At 35.2% G+C, this 12,789-nt stretch overlaps 1 protein-coding gene across 4 annotated transcripts in view; it reads left to right on the top strand.

The window, feature by feature from the left end:
- Positions 1-1,125: 1,125 nt before the first annotated feature.
- Positions 1,126-12,789, top strand: part of LOC144965633 (regulator of G-protein signaling 9-binding protein-like) — a 108,459-nt gene continuing 96,795 nt past the window's right edge. For 3 of the 4 annotated variants that reach the window (XM_078901179.1, XM_078901180.1, XM_078901178.1), the window contains exon 1: positions 1,127-1,679. The gene's annotated coding sequence lies outside the window, so the exon portion shown is untranslated. Of the gene's footprint in view, positions 1,680-12,789 lie in introns of all 4 variants that reach the window. The other variant, XM_078901182.1, reaches the window with a different exon arrangement.

The raw sequence follows: 12,789 nt of genomic DNA, 5'->3' as shown, positions 1-12,789 counted from the left end.
AAAGAGCACAGGTCCAAGAAGTGATCCTTGGGGTACACCTAATTTTAAAGGATATTTAAGAGACTTTGCTTTTTCTAATTACTGTACTACTTGCTTTCTGTTGCTTAAGTAAGAGATCAGCCAGTCAAAGGCCTTTTCCACAGTGATAAAAGTCATGTTTAACCTATTCAGTCGTATACGGTGTCAAAAGCTGCAGATAGATCAAGAAGAGTTAAACGACATACATTATTTTTGTTAATGGAATGTTGGTGTTGATATTCATTAGAGCAGCTTCAGTACTATGAAAGGATTTATAATCAGACTGGAGAGCTTTAAAAATATGCGTTCCTGAAACCCGCGGGTCTTTCTTCATTGCTGTTACTGCTTTTTTAGTGAAAGCGATTAAGACTGCAGTCATTAAAAAATTATAAAAAATAAAACATGCTATATTTATCTAGCCCCAACCCCACGTTGCCGCAACTCTAGATGCACTTTGACAAGATTGGAATTCATATATAAGGAACGAATATGAAATCGCTCTGCTCTTTGGTATTAATTTTGAACAGCTATGTTGGTGATTAGTTATCACTAAATTATATCAGTTAGACTAGATGTCGAAGTTTTGTGTATTGGTATCAATAAATTGGCGGGCGGATGTCATGTTGTAAGTATATTACCTAAACGCATATCATCAATATCTCACGCATAACAATTTCACAGCACAGAAATAGGCTATTTATATGATTAACAGTTCTATTCATAGAATCAACGGATCAGAAAAGAGTTCACGAGGTGTGCTAAAGTACATTTTGATAATGGAATAAATGTTTATTTGAATTTTATTTTAAATTTAGTTTTGTTTCACCGTTAAAGGGGTTATGGCACGACGAATGGACAGAAGAGTGGGTGAGTACCCTTTCCTCGTTTGCTGTTTACCGCTCACCGACTGACAAATCACCCGTGTAGGACAGCACCATCGATCGTGCATTTATTGTCTGTTTGACTGGTTGTGGTGATGGTGATGGTGACGGTGGGTCGGTCATTGGTGTTGTTGAGGGGTTTAGTAGTGTGATGAGAGTTGTTGATGAGGAAGTGGTGGTGGTGGCGGTGATGGTGGTAGTAGTGGTTGTTATCATCCGTTGTACTATTTGGTGTGAGATAATGTATAATGTTATTATGCACCGCTGACTTTGATTCCTGCTTTGATTTATTACATAATAATAAAGGGTGATAAGAAATGTACTGATAATATTGTTACGTTGTAGTATTTATATTATTATGGATAGGTTGTTATGGAGATGTAGATGAAGGGGTGTCTACTTAGAAAATCAAAAGATACTTCGATGAATATTTAACACGTTTTATTTGTTACCCATTGCGTTTATCTGGTGTTATGTCGAAATGAACTAGATAAGCAATATTTAATTCAAAGTGAAAGAATTAGGATTTTACTCTGTTTATTCATTATATCTGGCAATCATTAGCATCTGACGTTGGAGTTAAAGAGATTTCCGATGTATGTCTAAATTGGATTACGAATTACGTCTACATCATTGGAAACTTGACATAGAAAGGCTTATATTATGATTGTCTATTGAAGGATAGAATATGATACGGCTGAAAAACAAATAAATGAGGAAATTATCATTGATATTGAGGTGAATATAGTTAAGAAAATACTACAGATTCTGGACAAAAAGGTATGTTTGAATATTTCTGTCACCTGCTGATTGTTTATTTTTTTGTGTCTGTGAAATTATCCACTTTAACCAACTTACTGCCGTACTCTCTATAAAAACATGCGTTAAAAATTTAGCTAGAAAACTCGTCCTTTAAATATTGATCGATTTAAATGATCCTCATCTTGGAAAAAAAACTCTCAAACCTGAGACATCTTGAGGTATTCCATAGTTCCATTTAAATCGATCGATATTTGGAGGACGAGTTTTCTGGTCAATTTATAAATGCGAGTTTTCAAGGGTACGGTAGTTGACTTGTTAATGAGATAAATTTTGATGAAAACGTGTGAATAATTGAAATTTCAGCCTTTTTCCACTAGGGCTGAAAACTGAGTCCTAATAAATTCAGAGCATCTTTGTCACCTAGTGATGTAATGATGACATAGCTGTCGATAATCAGATGGTCTGGAGTTCGATCCCAAGTCACGGAAGGCTGAATTTTATTTCTATCATTTTCTAGTATGTTTAATTGTATAGCTTGAAATCAGACGCCCCACTTCAGATTTTTTTATATTGTATTCGCGTCTGCTCCGAACCCTCTTCAATTTCATATTGATATATTGTAATCACGATTTCACTTGGTCGTCTTGATGTATGGCATCCGGCTTTTTCTGTAAGCCCCTGGTTCGAGTCCAACTAAGGCAACGCAAAATTCAGTTCTTGGAAGAGGCTCATGCTCGTACTTTTTCACCATACTAAATTAAAAAATGAGCCCATGACCCCCCCCCCCTCTCTCTCTCTCTCTCTCTCTCTCTCTCTCTCTCGCTCTCCCTACCTCTCTCTTTCTATCTCTATCTATCTATCTATCTATCTATCAATCTATCTATCTATCTATCTCTCTCGCTATCTCTCTCTCTCTCTCTCTCTCTCTCTCTCTCTCTCTCTCTCTAAAAAAACAAAATTTATTTCAGCGGCGCCGTATTTACAGGCTTTATGTCTTGTCCTCGATTATAAGTGTTGCTGTTGGCTTGTAACGCGCTTTGAACACAATTAATGATTAATGCTCTATTAAAAACCACGCGATTTTAAAAAGCCTTGCTGAGAAGCTAATATAGTTAATGTTTGAGTTACAGTGATTTTTACGCTCAATATTAGAAGTGTTTCTCTTGGATATTAAATGGGGGAAAAAATGCTTGTTTTCATTATTGCAAATCAATAAGTCAATACGAGCAAACAGGATGAGAGAGAGAGAGAGAGAGAGAGAGAGAGAGAGAGAGAGAGAGGGAGAGAGAGGGAGGAAGAGAGGGAGAGAAAGAGAGGGAGAGGGAGAAAGAGAGAGAGAGAGAGAGAGAGAGAGAGAGAGAGAGAGAGAGAGAGAGAGAAAGAGAGAGAGAGAGAGACGTCTTTGCGCGCAAAATCGCAAAATGCCGTCGTCTCGATATTCACAGGTAATACAGAAGGAAAGAAATTATCGTCACTCTGTTCCTTGTTATTGTTTTTATGGAAGAAGAGAAATCATCGTCACTCAGCTCGTTGTTATTGTTTTTAAGAAGTTATCGTCACTCAGCTTCATTTTATTGTTTTTAAGAAGTTAAAGAAGGAGAGAAATTATCGTCACTCAGCTCTCTGTTATTGTTTTAGACACCCATCTCGGTGATTAGTTCTCATAAAATTATATTAATCAGACTATAAATGTTCAAAATCGCATATAGTTTTGTGTGTGGGTACGTTACATCCGGCTAGCAAATGTTTTGAGTGCTCTACCTAAACACAAGGCATCATAGTTAAACCATCAAACAAACGTTTGATGCCAGTAGGATGTAAAAAGAACGAAATTATCTAACGTGGGGACCGAACGGAGGCTCTTGGTTTACAGTGCATTTACAAGAGATAAGTTAAGGAATACTTTAAAAAAATAATTAAGCTTTTATATACCGCAATATCCACTAAATGTGCTCAAAGCGCTTTACAAGAGGTCTCTGGTCAATAGCAACATTTAACATGTGGGACAATTTCTCGGACAGAGACAACGCTGTTAACGGCCATGTACTCATTTTGTACTTGAGTACGGTGAGAGAATGTGAGTAAAGAGCCATTTCCAAGGACTCAACTATGCGCCGAGCGAGGCTTAAACCCAGGACTTTCCGATCCGAAAGCGAGTGTCATACCACAAGACAACATAGTCGCACAAAATTAAGGTGTCAGAAACATGACACGCTGAATGATACCGAACGGCTGGTTGAGACAAAAGAACACCATCTGAAATGTTACATGTTCAAACTGCTCATGGCGCTCTCTTCCATTCATCTCTGTCCAATCCAGGATATTTTTCACATTCCGATCCGAAAACGAGTGTCATGCCACTAGACCACATAGCCGCACATTCATTAGGGTGCATCGTTTTCGAACACTACCATTAATAAAGTTTCCCATAATGTATTTGGTAAATAATAATAATAATAATAATAATAATAATAATAATAATAATAATAATAATAATAATTATTATTATTATTATTATTATTATTATTATTATTATTATTATTATTATTATTATTATTATTATTATTATTATTATTATTATTATTATTATTATCATTATTATTATTATTATTATTATTATTATTATTATTATTATTATTATTATTATTATTATTATTATTATTATTATTATTATAATCTTTATTGTCCAAATTAAAGGCAATTCATGTGAGGTAAACAATGCCCAGTTTGGTTCATGGTAAGGCATTCGATTCGCCCACTACGGGATAGTTTGGTACTGTTAGATGTAGTGGAAAGTACTTTGCGATAGACAAGCGTCTTATCTAAATGGTAGCATTCAATAATGATCCCTCTCCGTTAACGTTTCGAATTTGGATATTCAGGATCACATTGCTCTAAAATCAAGAGGAATGCCGCAACAATAGACAAACATCTTACCTAAATGGTAGCATTCAATAATTGTCCCTCTCCGTTAACGTTTCGAATTTGGATATTCAGGATCACATTGCTCTAAAATCAAGAAGAATGCCGCAACAATAGACAAACATCTTATCTAAATGGTAGCATTCAATAATTGTCACTCTCCGTTTAAGGCGTCGAATTGGGATACACTCAGGATTGCATTGCTCTAACGATCAAAAGGAATGCAGCAAAGACGATCTATAAAACCTGTACTCTAAAACATCGATAAGGGATTAATTAAGTATACACGAAGAATGATTGACATACGGATTGTAAAGGTCATATTATACCTGAATGATGCGGCTATGTGGTCTTGAGATATGGCACTCGCTTTCGGATCGGAAGGTTCTGGGTTCGAGCCTCACTCGGCGCATAGTTGAGTCCTTGGAAAAGACTCTTTACTCACATTCTCTCACCGTATTCAGGTGTAAAATGACTACCTGGTCGTTAACAGCGTTGTCTCTGTCCGAAAAGATTGTAATATCGCCTAACAGGCGTCATGTCCCGTCCTACATGTTAAGTGTTGCTTTTGACCAGGGACCCCTTGTAAAGCGCTCTGAGCACGTTTAATGGATATTGTCCTATATAAAAGCTCATTTTTTAAAAACTAAAAAAATATAGATTTTTGCAGGTTGTAATTGGCCTCGAATTGGAATTCTTGACGTGCCCCCAATCATTGCACTAGCTTTCGAATGCGTAGTGGAACAAAGTTCGGATTTCAAAATGCAAGAATGAAAGAGATAATTCATACTTCCCCTTGCCAGTTTTTGATAGCATTATTTCTGATTACAGGACCTTTTTTCAACAACAACAAAAATGTTAAATGATACAACCTCGTCATCTGTGAGTCATCGGGTCAATCTTATGATTGAAAGTTGACAGGTTGACGTCACATTTTCCTTTTGCAAACTTGATATCATTACGCGTTAATATCTATAGAAAGAGTTGAGCAAAATCTAGTCATGGGTAATAGGTATGATTATAATGAGTTCAATATAGTATGATGTCACGTCGCCCAGCAACGGCGAGATGCGTGGTTCTAAACAAAGAAACTCGTTACTTTTTATTCTTCATGTTGACTAGAACTTTTCATATGTCTTGTGATCAGAATGTATAAAAGTCAAAACATGATCATATTTATAATGTTTTTCTCCTCTGGATACACTTTTATGCTCGTCGGAGAAATATTTCATAAAGGCGTCCGCCATTGTTCCGATAGTTTAGAGCCAGTTACTAAGTTACCATGCGTCATTACGAGGGAAGTGACGTCATGAATGTTGAAGCGTATTGTAGTGGGCAAATCTAAAGTTGAACCTTATGTTTAAAGTGCCAAAGTAACCCAGTCAAAACATAAGTAATTAATATGGTTCTTAATGTGACAAATATAAACGTTCTAAATTTGTGTAGAGCTTCAGTTTAAGAGCAATATATATATATATATATATATATATATATATATATATATATATATATATTCCTTATATTATCCTTACAGTTTGACTTATATGTTAACCAATTAACTGCCGTACGCTGGAAAAAAACATTTATTTAAAGACTTGGCCAGAAAACTTGTCCTTCAAATACCGATCGATTTAAACCTTGGCAAAAACTCTCAAACCTGGGACTAAAGAGACTTCACGTAGTCCCAGATTTAAGAGTTTTTGCCAAGATGAGGTTCATTTAAATCAATCGATATTTGAAGGATGAGTTTTCTGGCCAACAATTTATATACAATTGTTTTCCATCGTAGGGAAGTTATTAATAGCACCCGTTTATAACGATGTGCGTAAATATTATGTTTAGATCTCTATATTTTATTGAAACCTTTTGTACTCTCTTTTGATCTTGTTTTTGGTTTTACTCTAACCGATTTTATATTTATTTACTATTATTCCCAAGAGAAAAATAGATAAAGTGTATTTAGTGCGAGCCTTGCAATGCACTTTATTGCGGTTGTTGCTAACCCTCTTAATGTGGATTTCGATTTTACACGAACCCATCATATCTTGCTGTTTCCACCGAGAGAAAATATAATTAAAATGCATGAGCCCTACGTGTTTTTATGTGCAGGTCGGATACCCGAACGCCATTATGAGCTTGGTTTAAAATTGCTGTCTAACGGATAATATTTTGCGTTGGCTTGAGAGTATTCCATTTCAACAATGAGCCCATAGGAATTGGATAATCAGATTTGCAAATATATACACGTCTTACGAGTCTCATAGATGAAGTGAACTAATTTTATAGTAGTGTTAATAAGCCTCGCAGTCTGAATGACACTTCCTGAGAATTGTGTGACTCAGCCACATAGTTTTAAAATTCTAGGGGTACAGCTGCTCTCTCTCTCCCTCTCTCTCTCTCTCTCTCTCTCTCTCTCTCTCTCTCTCTCTCTCTCTCTCTCCCTCTCCCTCTCTCTCTCTCTCTATTCATATTAACTCACATAGTTCACGATTCTCGGCTAGAGTTTTGAGGCGGCAGTCAAGATCTTGTTGTGACTTTAGTACGGAGGACACTGCAGTTTTTCTTAGTTTTCGGGAATTAATTTGGCATAATCCGAATTCAGAAATTTCTGATATTTAGAGAGATCCTGGTTCAGGGTAGCTGCTGTTGATGTTGGTGGTCTCTAAAGCGCATTAATTATGTGTCAATTTATCATTATATTTATTTGCCTCATATTGAATGGGGTTAAGTTGCAGATATGACCAGAGGAATAATGGAGAAAAAATAATTAATTTTTCAGCCGAGCTGTGACTGAAACTATTAAACGATGATAAATTCATTTCAGCTTCAGTCTATCTGCAGGTTGCAATTATAAGTTATAGAAAATATAAATGGATTTGTTTGTACAGCTCACTCCGCTTAATCTTACATGGGTTAATCACATAGCTTATACACTATCCATTCCCGAAAAACGGAATCTCTTCTATATAATCGAGTCGTTTAATCGCACACCATCTCCGCTTAATCGCTACACCTTGATTCCATCTTGATTGGAGAAAAATATCTCAAAAAAAGTAATGAAAATGTTTCTCTCATTGACCATTTTTTCAAGTCTAATATCGTATCGTGTGTAATAACTTTTCCTACTATGTCAGAAGCGCAATGCTTGTTGACAACAAAGGATTACCTGACACGACGAGCTGATTAATTGACTCAACACTCGCTGTCTGCATCATTAGGTTGAAACGTGATCACAATCCACTCAATGCCGAGTGTTTGTTTACTTTATCTGACCACTCGATTGCAATTCTCTGCCTGTATATTGTTTTCCTCTCCTGTGCCGTTAGCAATTAGTAAGGATTACAGAAAAGACTCGCGTCTCATCTTTTGATTGATCCATACGGTCCCTGTCCACATTGATACACTCGAATGTTAGTCTTTTTAATTAATAAAAGCATCAAATGGATTTCAGGAGATCAAAATTTAACCAGTGAATTGCCTTATACGGCCTTGATCTTATATGGCCATTGCCTTGAATTTTTTAAAAGCAACAAAAAGACTGCACCACTTATAAAAGATCGTGTTATCACCATGTACCATCATTACACCAATGGCCTCCGCAAAGCACACATATATCACTCTTCAACAGAAATTTCAATTGATTGCAGATACAGAATCAATTCCAAAGCAAATGCTAGGCGAGTTAGCTACAAAGTATGGCGTATCAAGAACATTTGCTTAACAAACCCCCAAAAAACAAGGATGATGTTGCAGTTAATGCGAGTAACGGGTCAAATCAGGGACGTAAACGGCAGAGAGATGGCCAGAAAGGCGTCGTTGAAAATGCCTTAGTCGTGTGGACGGGTGATAAGTTAAATCAAGGAGCTCGATTGTCAGGAGACCTAATTAAGCAAAAGGCAACTGAACTGGCATCAACTTAAGGCTCGACATTCTGCCCCATCAGAAGGCTTGTTCTCGAGATGGAAAGGTCGACCCAATGTCGTGTTTAAAAAAGAACATGGCGAAAAACCCGATGCTGATGCTTCATGATTACTATTCTTACAAATAATAATGTCACATTTTGTTGTCGATAATACATGAAAAGGAACCCCCCTATTTGCTATTTTAATCGGCACACTAACCCAAACTACCGAGGATATGCGATTAAACGGGAGTCGACTGTATTTGAAATGTCAATGGGATGATGCTATTCAAAATATAACCTTTTACTAAAGCTGCCATTATTACTATATAATGAATACACTGAAAACATATAAGCGAATTTAATTAAAGTCCATGACCCAACCTTTACATTAACCATTGTGCACGAAAGTAATTAAGTAATGCATTTATGATTAATTATTTACGAAGTAGAGAGCTACGTTCTATAGCAAAAATGATTGAACAAATACGTCGATAGAGCATGCGTGATGTGAAGAAGAGCTAGCTGGGAGTGGAATTATATATATTATATATATATATATATATATATATATATATATATATATATACGAGTATAATATATATACAGGTAGGTAGGTTGGTAGGTAGATATATGGATGGATGAATGGATTGATAGACAGATATATAGATAGATAGATTGATGGATAGATCAGTAGACATAGGCAATAAATAGATAGATGGATAGATACACACACACACACACGTATATATATATATATATATATATATATATATATATATATATATATATATATATACATATATATATATATATATATTTTTTTTTTTTTTTAGATATATATATATATATATATATATATATATATATATATATATATATATATATATATATATAGATTGATAGGTAGATAAATTGTATAGTCATACAGATAGATAGATAGACAGAAATATAGATAGATAAAACACTCGTAGATAGATATATAGATAAATAGATACATACATAGACAGATAGGAAATAAATATATAGATGGATAGATAGATAAACATATAGATAGATAGCAGAGAGATAGATAGATAGATAGATAGATAGATAGATAGATAGATAGATAGATAGATAGACAGACATGCATATAGATAGATAGATAAATAAATAAATAGATAGATAGATAGATAGATAGATAGATAGATAGATAGATAGATAGATAGATAAAGAGATAGATAACAGCTAGATAAGTTGTATAGACAGATAGATAGACAGACAGATAGATAGATATAATATAGATAGAAAGATAGTTAGAAAGATAGATAGATAGATAGTTGAATTAAAAGACTGATAACACCATGATAGTACAGACAGTGCTCAAAGAAACATAACAAAAATTCATCCAGTTCCTTCTTATTGATTAAATAGTCAGTGAGGCAGAGCAGCCCGAAATTGGTTGATTTTCGGCTACGAATATAAGATTGTCTCTAGTTGTTTTGTTTGTCTGTAATCCGAGAAATGACACAACTCGTCAAAGCTAGAAGGTCCGGAGATTATCCAATCGAGACTTTTCCATCCATCACCAATACTGGCCAAACAAAACAAAACAAATTTTACAAATTTTGGCCAGAAAACTCGTCTTTTAAATATCGATCCATTAAAATAACTCTCGTGTTTTCAAATAACTGTCAAACCGAGGAGTTCAAAGTTCAAAGGAAGTCCCGGGTTTGAGTATTTTTGACAGGATGAGAGTCATTTTTATCCATCGTTATTTAAAGAGCGAATTTTCTGACCAATATTTTTAAAATGTATTTTTTAGAGCACTGCAGAAAAATCCTTTTTATATTTTACATTGTGTATCATTTCACAAAGTTTTGATAAAAACCGGCCCTATTCAAGGCTTTGGTCATTTGTGTCTGTCCATTGAATCTTGGACACTTGACTTGTTACATTTAATTCAAATCCCCAAAGAGGATATTTTGACGCTACTGCCGATTTATGACAAAATGCCGTTTACATTTTTTTAAGGGCCATGGAACTGTTAACTCATAAATGTGCCCCCGACCTGTCGGAAAAAAACAACGTACACCAGAAACTGTTTAAAAGTCTCGGGTTTAAGATTTTTTTTTACTTGTAGGGAATCATTGAATAGGTCGATACAGACATTTTAAAGATTTCTAGTCAATATTTAAAAAGGTGTTTGGTCAGTGTAGGTCTGGATAGCTCTTGGAAGATTCATTTACGCTAAACTAAATCATACCATTCTTTTGTTGCCGAGTTGGTTTTGTCTTATACATACATCTTTGTGCAAATTAACCAGTTAACTGCCGTACTCTGGTAAGATTCGTATTTTAAAAATTGGCCTGAAAACTCGTCGAGTTTAAATATCAATGAATTTAAATGAAGCCTCATCTTGGCTAAAACTATCAAACCTGGGACTTCGCGAAGAATAGTAAGTTAACCCTTTGACGGTAAGATATGGAGTAAACTGCTTTCAAATAATATTTTTCTCTCATTGTTTGTGACTCTCGATGTAATTCTGGCATTATGTCGGGGTGAACTAGGTGAAGAAAACTGACCTTAACCAATTCTGTCGTACTCTGGAAAGACACGAATTTTTTAAAAATTGGCAAAATCTCCCAAACCTGGTCATAAGGAATACCTCGTGAAGTCCCAGGTTTGAGAGTTTTTACCAAGATGAGAGTTATCTAAATCGATCGATATTTTTGAAGGTCAAGTTTCATGGCCACATTTCTAAATACATGCGGCTATGTGGTCTTGTGGTATGAAATTCGCTTTCGGATCAGAAGGTCCTGGGTTCGAGCCTTGCTCGTCGCATAGTTGAGTCCTTTACTCACATTCTCTCACCGTACTCAGGTGTAAAATGAGTACTTAAAATACTGAGTATTTAAAATGAGTTTTGTCCTTTTTTTTTGTAACTGCTATATTATTCTTTTTTTTGATTATCCAATTACACAATGCCGGGACTATAATATTCTACCATCACAGTTACGCATCAGGTCACTAACGACGCTTAACATTGCTTTACGTTTCTGACAAGACCACCAGGCCACGCATTTGTCTTGCTTTAGCTGATTTTTTTGACATTGTATCAATCCTTTACCAGATTTTATTGTTATCCAAAGTGCTAATCACGATTTTGTCAGAATCAGGGCCATAATTTTTAGGTAAACAATTCTCCGTGTTTGATCAGAAGCCTTATCACGCAAGCACTGCCGGAAGATAAACACTCTTTAATCTCTTGTCAATCAATTCAACGTTATCGACGATCTTTGCGTTTCACCGAAATTGCGAAATAGTTGTGACTGGCAAAACAGCATCTTAACCATAAGCTTTTATATATTAATTTATATATATATATATATATATATATATATATATATATATATATATATATATATATATATATATATATACATATATATATATATATATATGTATATATATATATATATATATATAGAGAGAGAGAGAGAGAGAGAGAGAGAGAGAGAGAGAGAGAGAGAGAGAGAGAGAGCAATATCCACTAAACGTGCTCAAAGCGCTTCACAAGAGATCTATAGCCAACAGCAACAGTTAACATGAGTGCGGTGAGAGAATGTAGTAAAGAGTTTTTCCAAGGACTCCAAATTCGCCGAGCGAGGCTCAAACCCAGGACCTTCCGATCCGAAAGCGAGTGTCATACCACCAGTCCACATAGCACCTAATATGTGACAACTTGTATCCAGATGGCCTTAGGTCGGGGTGAATATGGGGCGGGCGCATATATCCATAATGATGAGAAATATGGGGTATGGAGAAAACAAAGAATAGAAATATATCAGGTGCGAGAAAATAAAAGGCCCCAAAGTAGAACTCTTTAAAACTATGATAATATTTATAAATCATCACAAAATTTTGCACACTGTGAATCTAACAACTTGTTTTTACGAATCTCAAATTTCAAGAAAAATGAATGAAAGGTTCACGAGTTATAGCTGTTCAAAGAATATCAAAGAAAAAATTGTCATATCAAGAGTTCGAGAAATTTGCGTCATGAATTACTTTGAACGTCCTGTCGATTTACAGGCCAAGAGCTTGCCGCAAGGGAAGGGTGCAGCTCACCCCGTTAACTTCCTGTTTCATTGTACACCTTTGCACTGTGTTCAACACACAATCAAAACAAGAAAGCAGAATTCCTAAAACTGACAACAAACAGCCATGGTTTATTCTGAGGAAGATAAAAGTGTTATTAAAGCATTATTCGAGGAAAAGGGTTGGACTGGTAAAAAGATTGTTCGAGAATTTCCGAATAAGAAC

Source organism: Berghia stephanieae, chromosome 2 (genome assembly GCF_034508935.2).
Source record: "Berghia stephanieae isolate SIO BIC M18660-M18661 chromosome 2, UCSD_Bste_1.3, whole genome shotgun sequence".
Lineage (NCBI taxonomy): Eukaryota > Metazoa > Mollusca > Gastropoda > Nudibranchia > Aeolidiidae > Berghia > Berghia stephanieae.
This window is presented reverse-complemented; position numbering and strand designations above follow the sequence as displayed.